Here is an 11,546-nt window from a genome sequence, read left to right as displayed (position 1 = left end):
GCCATTTTCATACAAAATTCCTGATTAGCAACCTTCCACAGCAAATAGTGTCCTCCATTTAGCACAGCTTTGCACATGCTAGCCCAATCTGCTGGTGTCATGTTCAAGTTGGTAATGGATTCGACCATACTTACAGTGAAAGGCGCTTGAGGACCATAAGTTGTTACAGCCTCTTTCAGCTGCTTCACAGTTTTGAAATCTAAAGCATGGTGAATTCGCTGCCCTCCTGCCTCCTCAAATACAGGGCATGCTAATCTTTGAGGTCCTGTCTCAGGATCCCATATATCAAATATGGGGGTTGAGGGCCACCCAGCATATGTTGTCTCCATAGATGGAGCTGTTGGTTGAATACTTACGCCCTCTGGTGATAGAAAGGGGTTAGTAGCAACCTCCTGTTGTAACTTTTCCCCTGATAGCCCTTCCTCCTCTAAACTTTCTTCCATTTTCTGACTAACTTGAGAGACCTTCTCTTTTACTTGATCTAATATGTTTTCTCCTTCCTCTACCATAGTCTGAACTAAAGGCTTTGGACTAAGCAAAGAAGATCTTATCAACATCCACAATGGCAATGTGCCAACCGGCAGAGTTCCTGGGTTTTTCTTTTCCATCTTCCTTAAATCTTCACCATGATAGTCCCATTGTGATATATTCAACAACTCCTCCTTAAGAAGCCATGGGCTACATTTTTGTATCGTATCAGCATATGCCCTAACTGTTCTTGGTTTTACTGGGGTGCCTCCTTCCTCTAGCAATTTACTTAATACTCTTTAAGCTTGTTTTTTACTAATTTCTGATCCTATATTTCTGCTACAAAGATAACGCAACCCAACAAGATAACATAAAACAAAACAAGACAAAAACAGAACAAAAATTCATTGTATCAATTTTTCTATCTTGACATGTGCATCTGTGGTCTATCTCTATTTCTTCCTCGGGGCAAACAACTTTTCTCCCATCCTATTTTTTTCTAGGGACAGGCAGCTTGAAACGAAAACGAAGCAAAACAAAAGATTACACTGTTTTTTGAAATGGTCACCCATCCTCTCGCCCTGCCCTCAGGGGCGAGCAGTTTACCTTGTCACTTACCCCCAAGCTTCAGGTGTTCCCCGCACAGGCCACCATATGCCGCAGTCCAGCTGGGCAAATAATTGGGAGGTGACAAGCAACTTGAAGGTTGAAACAGGAACTATTTATTGCAAGTGAACTCAGCATGTACTGAGCGAGAACTCAAAGTAGTGGGCACCCAAGGTAGCAGGAGCCGCTTCTCTGCTGGACAGCAGAGGTATATATACTTAACTAATTACACACAGCTTAACTTAATTAACATCATCTAGATACAGCAGTCAGCCAATAAGGAATCCTCATCATCTTAATGGCTCGCTGGCTTTGCTTCACAAACCACTCCTCCTGGCAAAGTGCCAGGCGCTATCTTGACTTGATTTGCGTCCTCAACAAGAGGGGGCATGGGGTTAGAAATGATGGTGGAACGTTATAATCATTATTATCCAAAGTACATGTATGAAAACATGAATTGGTGTGAATATACTTTGTATACAACCAGAGATATAAAAAATTGTGCTCTATATGTGTAACAAGAATTATATTGCATTCTGCTGTTATATAAAAATAAAAAACAAAAAACAAAAATAAAAGTTCAGTTATCTGAGCAGATTATATAGAAGGTAACAAATAATTTTTTTATTATCTGTTGTTAGTAATAGAGTGTAGGATCTAAGAATAATTTGTCAGTTTAACATAAGGGAAAAGATAAATCCTAGTATTATATTAAAATATTTAGCAATTTAAAACTTTAAAATTTTATCTTACATTTAAAAAATTATGTTAATAAACTCATAGAAACTGAATAAATTTGATCAAATTTTTTATTAAATATTATTGATTCTTTTCAAACTTATTATCTGTAGATATTATAAACCAAGGTCTTTTAGTCAGCTTTTTTTGCTGCAATGACTAAAAGACAAAACAAGAGCAATTTTAGAGGAGGGAAAGTTTCTTTAGGGGCTCACGGTTTCAGAAATTTCAGTCCATAGACAGCCAGCTCTATTTCTTGGGGCTTGAGGTGAGGCTGAACATCATGGCAGAACACAGGAAAGGAGCTCTCATGATGATCAGGAAGCAGACAGACTCCACTCACCAGATATAAAATATATACCCCAAAGGCATGCCCCCAATACCCACCTCCTCTAGTCGTACTCTGTATTGCCTTCAGTTACTACTCAACTAATCCCCATTAGGGGATTAATTCACTAATTGTGTTAAGGCTCTCAGAACCCAATAATTTCACCTCTGAATTTTCTTACGTTATCTCACACATGAGCCATATGAGCTCTTGGGGGACAGGTAATATCTAAATCATAACCCAAGGCAACAAAATTTCACTGTGCTTGATTTTTATGATGTTACTAATCTATTCAGGCTTCAGACTTTACTACTGTCTAACATTTTGCATCAAATGCTTTAGAATAAAATTACTCTCTTTATGCCTTTTTTTTTTGCAACTTTGCATCTAGAATAGTGTTTTAGTCTGCTTTCCATTGTTGTAACAAAATACCTGAGGCCAGATTAGTGTTAAGAGAAGTATGTATTTAGCAGATTCCAGGGTCAGGCTCATTCTTTTATATTCCCATTCTCTTGGTAGCTAACTTCTTGGAGAGACAAGCCTTATTCTTTCTTGAGGGCATCACTCCCAATTACCTAATTATTTTTTACTTGTCTCCACTTATTAAAAGTCTACTACCGTTCAATCCTGCTACACCAATGATCAAGCTTCTGATACGTGAAACTTTGAAGGAAAAACCATATCCAAACCATAGCAGATAGTCTATATCACCTCTATTGAAACTTTAATCAAAGAAACTACTTCTACTTCCCAGAAACTATTGAGAAGAGGCAATTGAAAGCTGTCTTATACAATAAGCATTTTGTAGCCCAGCAAAGCTTATGAGTACACATAACACAAACATCATAGCCACACACATATCCTTCCACACATTACAGCAGCAGAAATGACTATATCCATTAAGAAGATCCTAATATAAAACCACTCTATCACCTATAAAGATAAAACCTAAGGACTGAAGATGGAGCTCAGTGGTAGAGCACTTGTACCTGCCTACCAAGCACAAGGTCCAAGGTTCTATCCCTACCACTGCAAAAAAAAATAAAATAAACCCAAATGTGTATATAAGTCAATTATGCATGATAACTAATATTAGTTTTGGTATTTTATGTTACTAAGAAATTATCAAGGTAGCCAAAGATTATTTATTTATTAAATCAATATAGTACAAGGTCTTAAAGTTAATATTAAATTGACATATTACAGAGCATAATATATTCTTAACATTTATTTATTTTTTCTTAGTTCTCGGCGGACACAACATCTTTGTTGGTATGTGGTGCTGCTGAGGATTGAACCCGGGCCGCACGCATGCTAGGCGAGCGCGCTACCGCTTGAGCCCCATATATTCTTGATATTAAGAAGATGGTCAGAATTATAAATCATTTTGTTGAAGTGGAATTCTTCATTGTTCCTTATCCAAGATGTATGTTATATAAGAATAGTATCAGTTTATCATATTTAATCTATATAAAAACAGAAGGTCTAGATTAAAAATTCTCTTCATGAGAAAAATAATCTAAATTTTAAGAGTAAAAATATGGAGCTGGGATTGTGGCTCAGTGGTAGAGCGCTCGCCTAGCATGGGTGGGACCCGGGTTTGATCCTCAGCATCACATAAAATTAAAGGCATTGTGTTGTGTCCATCTACACCTAAAAAAATAAATATTAAAAAAAAGAGTAAAAATGTACATTTGCAGTTTACTCCAAACTAATATAACTAAGATACGATATTGTGTTTATGAATGTGTGTGTGCATGCTCGCATGCACATAAGTTTTACTGGGGATTGAACCTACACATTCCATTGAGCTACATCCCTAGCCCTTTCTATTTTTATTTGGAAACATGGTTTCCCTAAGTTGCTGACACTGGCCTCAAACTTATGATTCTCCTGCCTCAACCTCCCGAGTAGCTGGGATTACAGGTGTACACTACCTTGCCCTACCAGATATATTTTTTAGAAAATGTTTGTATTAGTGCATTATAGCCATACATGCCATACAGGCATGGAATATAATTTGTTCCATTTTAGTTCTCGGTGCTTTCTCCTCCTCTCTCCTCCTCCCTCTTCCATATCTTATTCCCCTTCCTCTGTTCAACTGTCCTTTCTTTTATTTATGATTTCTAAAAATTGGTGCTTTATGAATATATATTTATAATATATATAAATGCATATATATAATTATATATGTAAATATATATTTAAGTATAAATTTATATATATATATAAATGTGGAATTCACTGTGGAATATTCATATATGTACATCACATAACTTCATAAATTCATTTGGCAGTTCCTCACTTATCCCATTCTTCCTCTCTTCCCCTCAATTTCCTTCCTCCACTCTACTCATCTCCCCTCTATTTTTGTGGGATATGCCCACCATTTTTCTTACTTTGCTCTAGCTTCTGCATGAGAGAAAACAATTGACCCTTGAGTTTCTTTATTTCACTTAGCATGATGTTCTCCATTTCCACCCATTTCCCAGCAAATGCCATAATTTTATTCTTCTCTAAGGCTAAGTAAAAATCCATTGGGTCTACATACACATTTTTTATATCCATTCATCTGTTGACAGGCTCCAGGGTTGGTTTCATAACTTGGCTATTGTAAATGGCCCTGCTGTAAACATTGATGTGCCTGTACTGCTATAGCATGCTGATTTGAATTATTTAGATAAATACCAAGGAGTGGTATGGCTGGGTCAAATAGTGGTTCTATTCCTAGTCCTCTGAGGAATCTCCATACTGCTTTCCAGAGTGGTTATACAAATTAGCAGTCCTACTAGCAATGTATGACTGTGCTTCCCCCCACCCCACATCCTTGCCAGCATTTTGTTTATTCTTGCCATTCTAACTGTAGTGAGATGAAATCTCAATCTGTCTGATTGCCAGGGATGTTGAACATTTTATTTATTTATTTATTTATTTATTGACTATTCATATTTCTTATTTTGAGGAATGTCTGTTAATTTCTTTTGCCTATTTACTGGTTCTGTTTTTTATTTTGTTTTGTTTTTTTTTTTTTTTTTTGAGTTCTTTATATATTCTGGATATTAATTACCTGTTGAAGAAGTAGCTGGCTGAGATTTTTCTCATTCTATAGGCTCTGTCTTCACTTTCTTATTCATTTCCTTTGCTGTGCAAAAGCTTTTTTGTTTGATGTAATTCCACTTATTGATTATTTTTAAAATTTTTTTAAGTTGTCAATGGACATTTATTTTATTTATTTATGAGTGATGCTGAGAATAGAACCAGTGTTCACATTCTGCCTATCCCAAAACATGGGAGGTCTTTCTATCTTTTAAGGTCTTCTTTAATTTCTATCTTCAGTGTTCCATAGGTTTCTTTGTGTAGGTCTTTTATCTCCTTAGTTAGATTTATTCCCATGTAATTTTTTTTTGAGATTATTGTGAGAGGGATTGTTTACTTGATTTCTTTCTCAGCAGATTTACTATTGAAGTATAAAAAACTGTTGAATGTTGGTTTTGTATCCTGTTACTTTGATAAATTTGTTTATCAGCTCTAGAATTTTTCTAGTGGAGTTTTTTAGGTCTTCCAGACTTAAGATCATGGCATTAGTAATCAGATGACATACTACAGAGCATAATACATTCTTGATATTAAGAAGATGGTCAGACTTCTTATTTGACTTCTTATTTTTATCCCTTTAATTTTCTTCTCTTGCAAGTTTGTTCTGGCTAGAGTTTCAAGAACTATATTGAATGGGAGTGGTGAGAGTGAGCATGTTTGTCTTGTTCTTGATTTTAGAGAAAATGCTTTCAGTTTTTCTCTGTTGAGTTGGTTTGTGGTTTGTCATATAAATTTTTTTTTGAGAGAGAGAGAGAGAGAAAGAGAGGAGAGAGAATTTTATTTTTAATATTTATTTTTTAGTTCTCAGCGGACACAATATCTTTGTTGGTATGTGGTGCTGAGGATCGAACCCGGGCCGCACACATGCCAGGCGAGCGCGCTACCGCTTGAGCCACATCCCCAGCCCATAAATTTTATAATGTTAAGGCAAGTTCTAGTCCAATTGTCTCCAGTTGTTAACATGAATGGGCACTGAATTTTGTCAAAGGCCTTTCTGCATCTATCAAAATGATGATATGATTTTTGTTCTTAATTCTATTTATATGGTGAATTACACTTATTGATTTGCATCTCTGTAGTAAAACCCCCTTGATTTTGTTGTACTACCTTTTTGAGATGGTTTTGCAGTTTAATAATATTTGATTAAGGAGTTTTGCATCTTTGTTCATAAGTGATATCTGTAGTTTTCTTTCCTTCATGTCTTTGTCTGATTTTGGCATCAGTTATACTGGCCTCATATAATGCATTTGGGGATGTTCCCTCCCTTTCTGTTTCATAGAAATAATTTGGGGAAGCCTAGCATTAGTTCTTCATTAATGATCTTGTGAACTCAATTGAGAATCCATTTAGTCCTGGACTTTTCTTTTTTAGAAAACTTTTAATTGTAGCTTCAATTTCATGGCTTGATATTGGATGTTAATGTTTTCTCTGTCTTCCAGGTTCAATTTGGGCATGATTCTAGAAATTTGTCAATGTTTTCCAATTTATCAGAGTATAAATTTTCAAAGTAGTTTCTAATGATCCTATGGATTTCAAAAGTGGTTGAGGTAATATCTACTTTTTCATCTCTAATTTTGTTAATTTGGGTCTTTTCTTGGTGAGCCTGGCTAAGAGTTTATTAATCATGATTATATTTTCAAAGGACCAACTCTTTGTTGCATTGATCCTTTGTATTATTATTATTATTACTTGGTACTGGGGATTGAACTCAGGGCCACTCAACCATGGAGCCACATCCCCAGCCCTATTTTGTATTTGATTTTGAGACAGAGTCTCACTGAGTTGCTTAGCGCCTTGTTTTTGGTGAAGTTGATTTGAACTCATGATCCTCCTGCCTCAGCCTCCAGAGTCACAGGTATTACAGGCATGTGCCACCTCGCCCAGTGATCTTTTGTATTTTTTAAAATTTCAATTTTATTAACTTCAGCTCTGATCTTAATTATGTTGTTTTCTACTAATATTGGAATTAGTTTCTTCTTCCTTTTATAGGGCCTTCAGATGCATTGCTAGATGATTTTATTTGGAATCTTCCTGTTTTTTTAATTTAGCCAGTCAATACTATAAATTTTCCTCTTACAATTGCCTTCATACTGTCCCAGAGATTTTGATATATTTCTATTCTCATTTGTTTCTAAAAATTTCTTGATTTTTTCTCCCATTTTTTTTTTTTTATGATCCACACCTCATTGTTTAAAAAGTATTTATTTATTTATTTTTTAGTTTTCGGTGGACACAACATCTTTGTTTGTATGTGGTGCTGATGATCAAACCCGGGCCACACACATGCCAGGCAAGTGCGCTACCGCTTGAGCCACATCCCCCGCCCCTCCACACCTCATTTAAAAGAGTATTTTTCGCACTTGAATCAAATGTATGAAATATGATATGTCAAGAGCTTTGTAATGTTTTGAACAACTAATAATAAAACAAATAAATAAATAAATAGAAAAGCAAAAAAAGAATATTTTTTAAAATCAATGTGTTTTGTGGCTTCTATAATTTTTCTTGCTGTTGCTTTCTAATTTAACTTCATTATGGTCTGATAAGATGCATGGGATTATAACAGGGCTTTAAAAAATTTTTTTCTACAACTTACATTGTGAACTAGAATATGGATTATTTTGGGAAAATTTCCATCAATTGCCTAGAAAAAAGTAAATTCAGATGCTTAGGGTAAAATATTCTGTAGATGTCTGTTAGGTTCATTTGATTTATAGTATTATTTGGTGCAAGTATTTTTGTTGATTTTATGTCTGGATGTCCTGTCTATTGGTAAAAGGGGTCTTTTGAAATCACCCAGTATTATTGTATTGGGCCTACTGGGGATTTAATGTCAAGAACTATTTTTTAAATGTATAAAGTGCACCAACATTTGGAGTATAAACACTTATTACCATTATACATTTTTCTTGTTCATATGTTCTTTTTACCAGTGTGAAGTGACATTTTTTTGTCTCTTCTGATTAATTTTTTCTTGAAATCTCTTTTGACAGATATTAGAGTAGAGATCCCTTCTTGGTTTTGGACACTATTTATTTGGAATATTTTTTCCAGCCTTTTACTTTTACCCTGTGGATGTCTTTGCCTATGAGATAAGTCTTTTGCAAACAGAATGTAGTTGAATCTTGCTTTTACATTTTATTGTTTACTATTATTATTATTATTTGAATCTTGCTTTTAAATCCTTTCTGCCAATCCATGTCTTTTAATTGGGGAGTTTAAACCATTTACATTCAGTATTATTATGGATAGATACTTGTTATTTCTTGCCATTATGGTCTGTTTGATATATTTAATTTCATCTTAATTTTCATTTAGTTAATTGCTCTTCTAGAGATCTTCATCTATTTGGGAGCTTTGGAGAAAAATTTCAGATTTTTCTGTGTAGTAAATCTTTTGAGTATTTTTTGTAGTGCTGGCTTAGTAGTCATGAACTCTTTTAGTTTATCTTTAGTTTAAATTTCCTTATCATGGAGAGTTTCATTTTCCCCCTTGATTATAGCTATTTTGTTTTAATTCTTTCCCCCAGAGCTTGGAATATCTCATTCCTCCATCTTAGGGTCTGATTTGAGAAGTCAGACTTGAAACTTATTGATTTACCTCTAAATGTGACCTGATGTTTTCCTCTTGCAGTTTTTAATATTATTTCCTTTTTTTCTATGTTAGACATTTTGATTATGATGTGTCTTGGAGAGTTTTGTTTTTTTTTTTTTTTTTTAACCAGGGATTGAACGCAGGGGTGCTTAACCACTGAGTACATTCCCAGCCCATTTTTAAAATATTTTATTTTGAGCTGCTGGGATTACAGGCATGTACTACAGAACCTGGTGAGAGCATGACAGCACCCGGTGACAGGTTCTTTTTTAATCTTGTCTATTTGTGTTTCTATATGCCTCCTATACATGGATATCTGAATCCTAAGGTTAGAAACTTTTTTCTATTATTTCACTAAAAAGGGTCTTAATGCCATTAGCCTGTATCTACATAGTCTCTGTTCCCCAATGAATCTAACATATGGTCTCTTGATGTTATCCCAGAGTTTTTGTATATTTTGGATCATGGTCTTTTTATTTTTCCCTTTATTTCATACTGTTTTAGTCAGCTTTTTCATTGCTGTGACCAAAGGCCTGACAAGAATAATTAGAGGAGAAAAAGTTTATTTTTGAGGCTGACTATTTCAGATGTCTCAGTTCATAGAAGGCTGGTTCCATTCCTCAGTTCATAGCCTTCTATGAACTGAGACATCTGAAATAGTTCCATTCCTCAGGGCTCAAGGTGAAGGAACAAATCACAGTTGAACAGTGTGGTAGAGGAAAGCAGCTCAGGACAATACCAGGAAGCAAAGGGAGAGAGACTCTACTCACCAAACACAAAATACATATCCCAAAGGCATGCTCCCAATAACCCACCTCCTTCAGCCACACCCTACTTACTTAGAGTCACCACCAAATTAATACCTATCAGGGGATTAATGTATTGATTAAGTTAAGGCTCTCATAACTTAATCATTTCCCTTCTAAGCATTCTTGCATTGTCTCACATATGAATTTCCAGGGGATATCTCATGTCTAAACCATGACACATACTGAGTAGTGAAATTCATATACCCTGTCTTCAAGACCTGAAGTTCATCTTTGATATCTGAAGTTCTATTTTCTATGTAATCTAATCTATTGGTGATAACTATCAATTGAATTTTTTATTTGATTCATTGTATCTTTCATTTCTATCTGGTTCTAATTTTCAGCTCTAACTGATTTTTTTATTACCCATTTCTTCATTGAAATGGTCTTTCATCTCCTGTAGTTGTACTTTTCATTCATTCCATAGATCTTCTTTTTACTTTACTGAATATTTTAACAATCAGTTTTTATAGTCTTCCTCCAGGATTTCATCCACTTTCATTTCTGTGTATTCCTTTGTTGAGGAATTATATATTTTTTTGGGGGGGGGCTTGCCTGTTTCTGCATATTTTTAGAGGGCTTGGGCTTGCACATCTGTTGATATGAACTCCCTTTCCTCTTTTATGCATAGTGTCTTTGGTGTGTAGTTACCTTCCCCACCCCTTGGAACTTCTGTTTTTGTTGTGACTAAAATTTCCAAGTGTGGGACCTGAGGTTCCTCTCTTGCTATTCCTAACTGGGCCTGGTTTAGGCGTTTTGTCTCTTCTATGTGTTGAAGCTCAAGCAGGACTCTTTCATGCATGAAGTCTTCACTGTCACTTGGCTGAGTTGCTGGTGTAGGTAGGTCAGCAGCAAGATCTCTACCCCATGAACTTGTAGTGTCCAAATCATTTCCCAGACCCTCTTATAAAATATAAAGAAGGATACATAAAAAAACTGAGAGTAATAAAAAAAGAGAGACAGGAAGTGGGAACAGGAGAATTTGGCAATTAGAGGAGGAAGAAAATGAAGGCGGAGTAATAAGAGCAACAAAAATAAAGGTAAGAAAAAAACAAATAAAATACAAACCAAAACAAACCCATATAAAATTTTGCCTCTCCAAAATTGAACCTATTAGCATCATGAGAAAACACACACACACACACACACACAAAAAAAAAAAAAGTTAAAAAAAAAGGGGTGGGGAATGAAGGATTTGTTTCTGCTGAGTTATTCAAAACTGTTGGCAAGGATAGATGTTTGTTGCTTATACTGATGCACCCTTCCTTGCATTTCTTTTTTGGTTATGTACCTCTTTGATCAAGGAGTGGGGCTTGTTAAATATGACCTGTTTTTTCATCAAGGAGGATTTTTACAATCCTCCTCCCTCAGCCTCTTGAGCTTTTGGGACATATTATCCCTTATTTTATGTAAAAATCTTCTTAATTTGTTTCTTTGGCTATTTTACCACCCAATGTTAAATTTCAGTAAATCCCCTCAGTCACCCACCTCACTGAGAAGCAAAACTTCAGCTGCATGAATCTGGAGTTGAAGAACAACTGGAGAGTGCACCTTTCCTCTAAGCCATCATTTTCCCTCACTCACACACTCCTACTCATACCCATCAGTCTTGTTCTGAACATGAGAGCAAGCTGCAGGATGATGCCCCTAAATATATTACTCCTAATATGTAAGTAATATGTATGTAATTTCCCCAAACTCTTATATAGGTTGACAGTACAATCCTCCAAGTAAGGACATATTAGTACATTATTCTCCAATCCACAGACACCATTTATATTTTACCCATAATGACTCTTTTTCTACTTCAGAACCCATCTGGGAACATTCAGTGTGTTTAGTTATCATGTGTCTTCAGTTTTCTCCAATCTGGAGACTACAGGCCTTACCTTTTGTAAGACAACCCC

This window comes from Ictidomys tridecemlineatus, chromosome 5 (assembly GCF_052094955.1).
Source record: "Ictidomys tridecemlineatus isolate mIctTri1 chromosome 5, mIctTri1.hap1, whole genome shotgun sequence".
Lineage (NCBI taxonomy): Eukaryota > Metazoa > Chordata > Mammalia > Rodentia > Sciuridae > Ictidomys > Ictidomys tridecemlineatus.
This window is presented reverse-complemented; position numbering follows the sequence as displayed.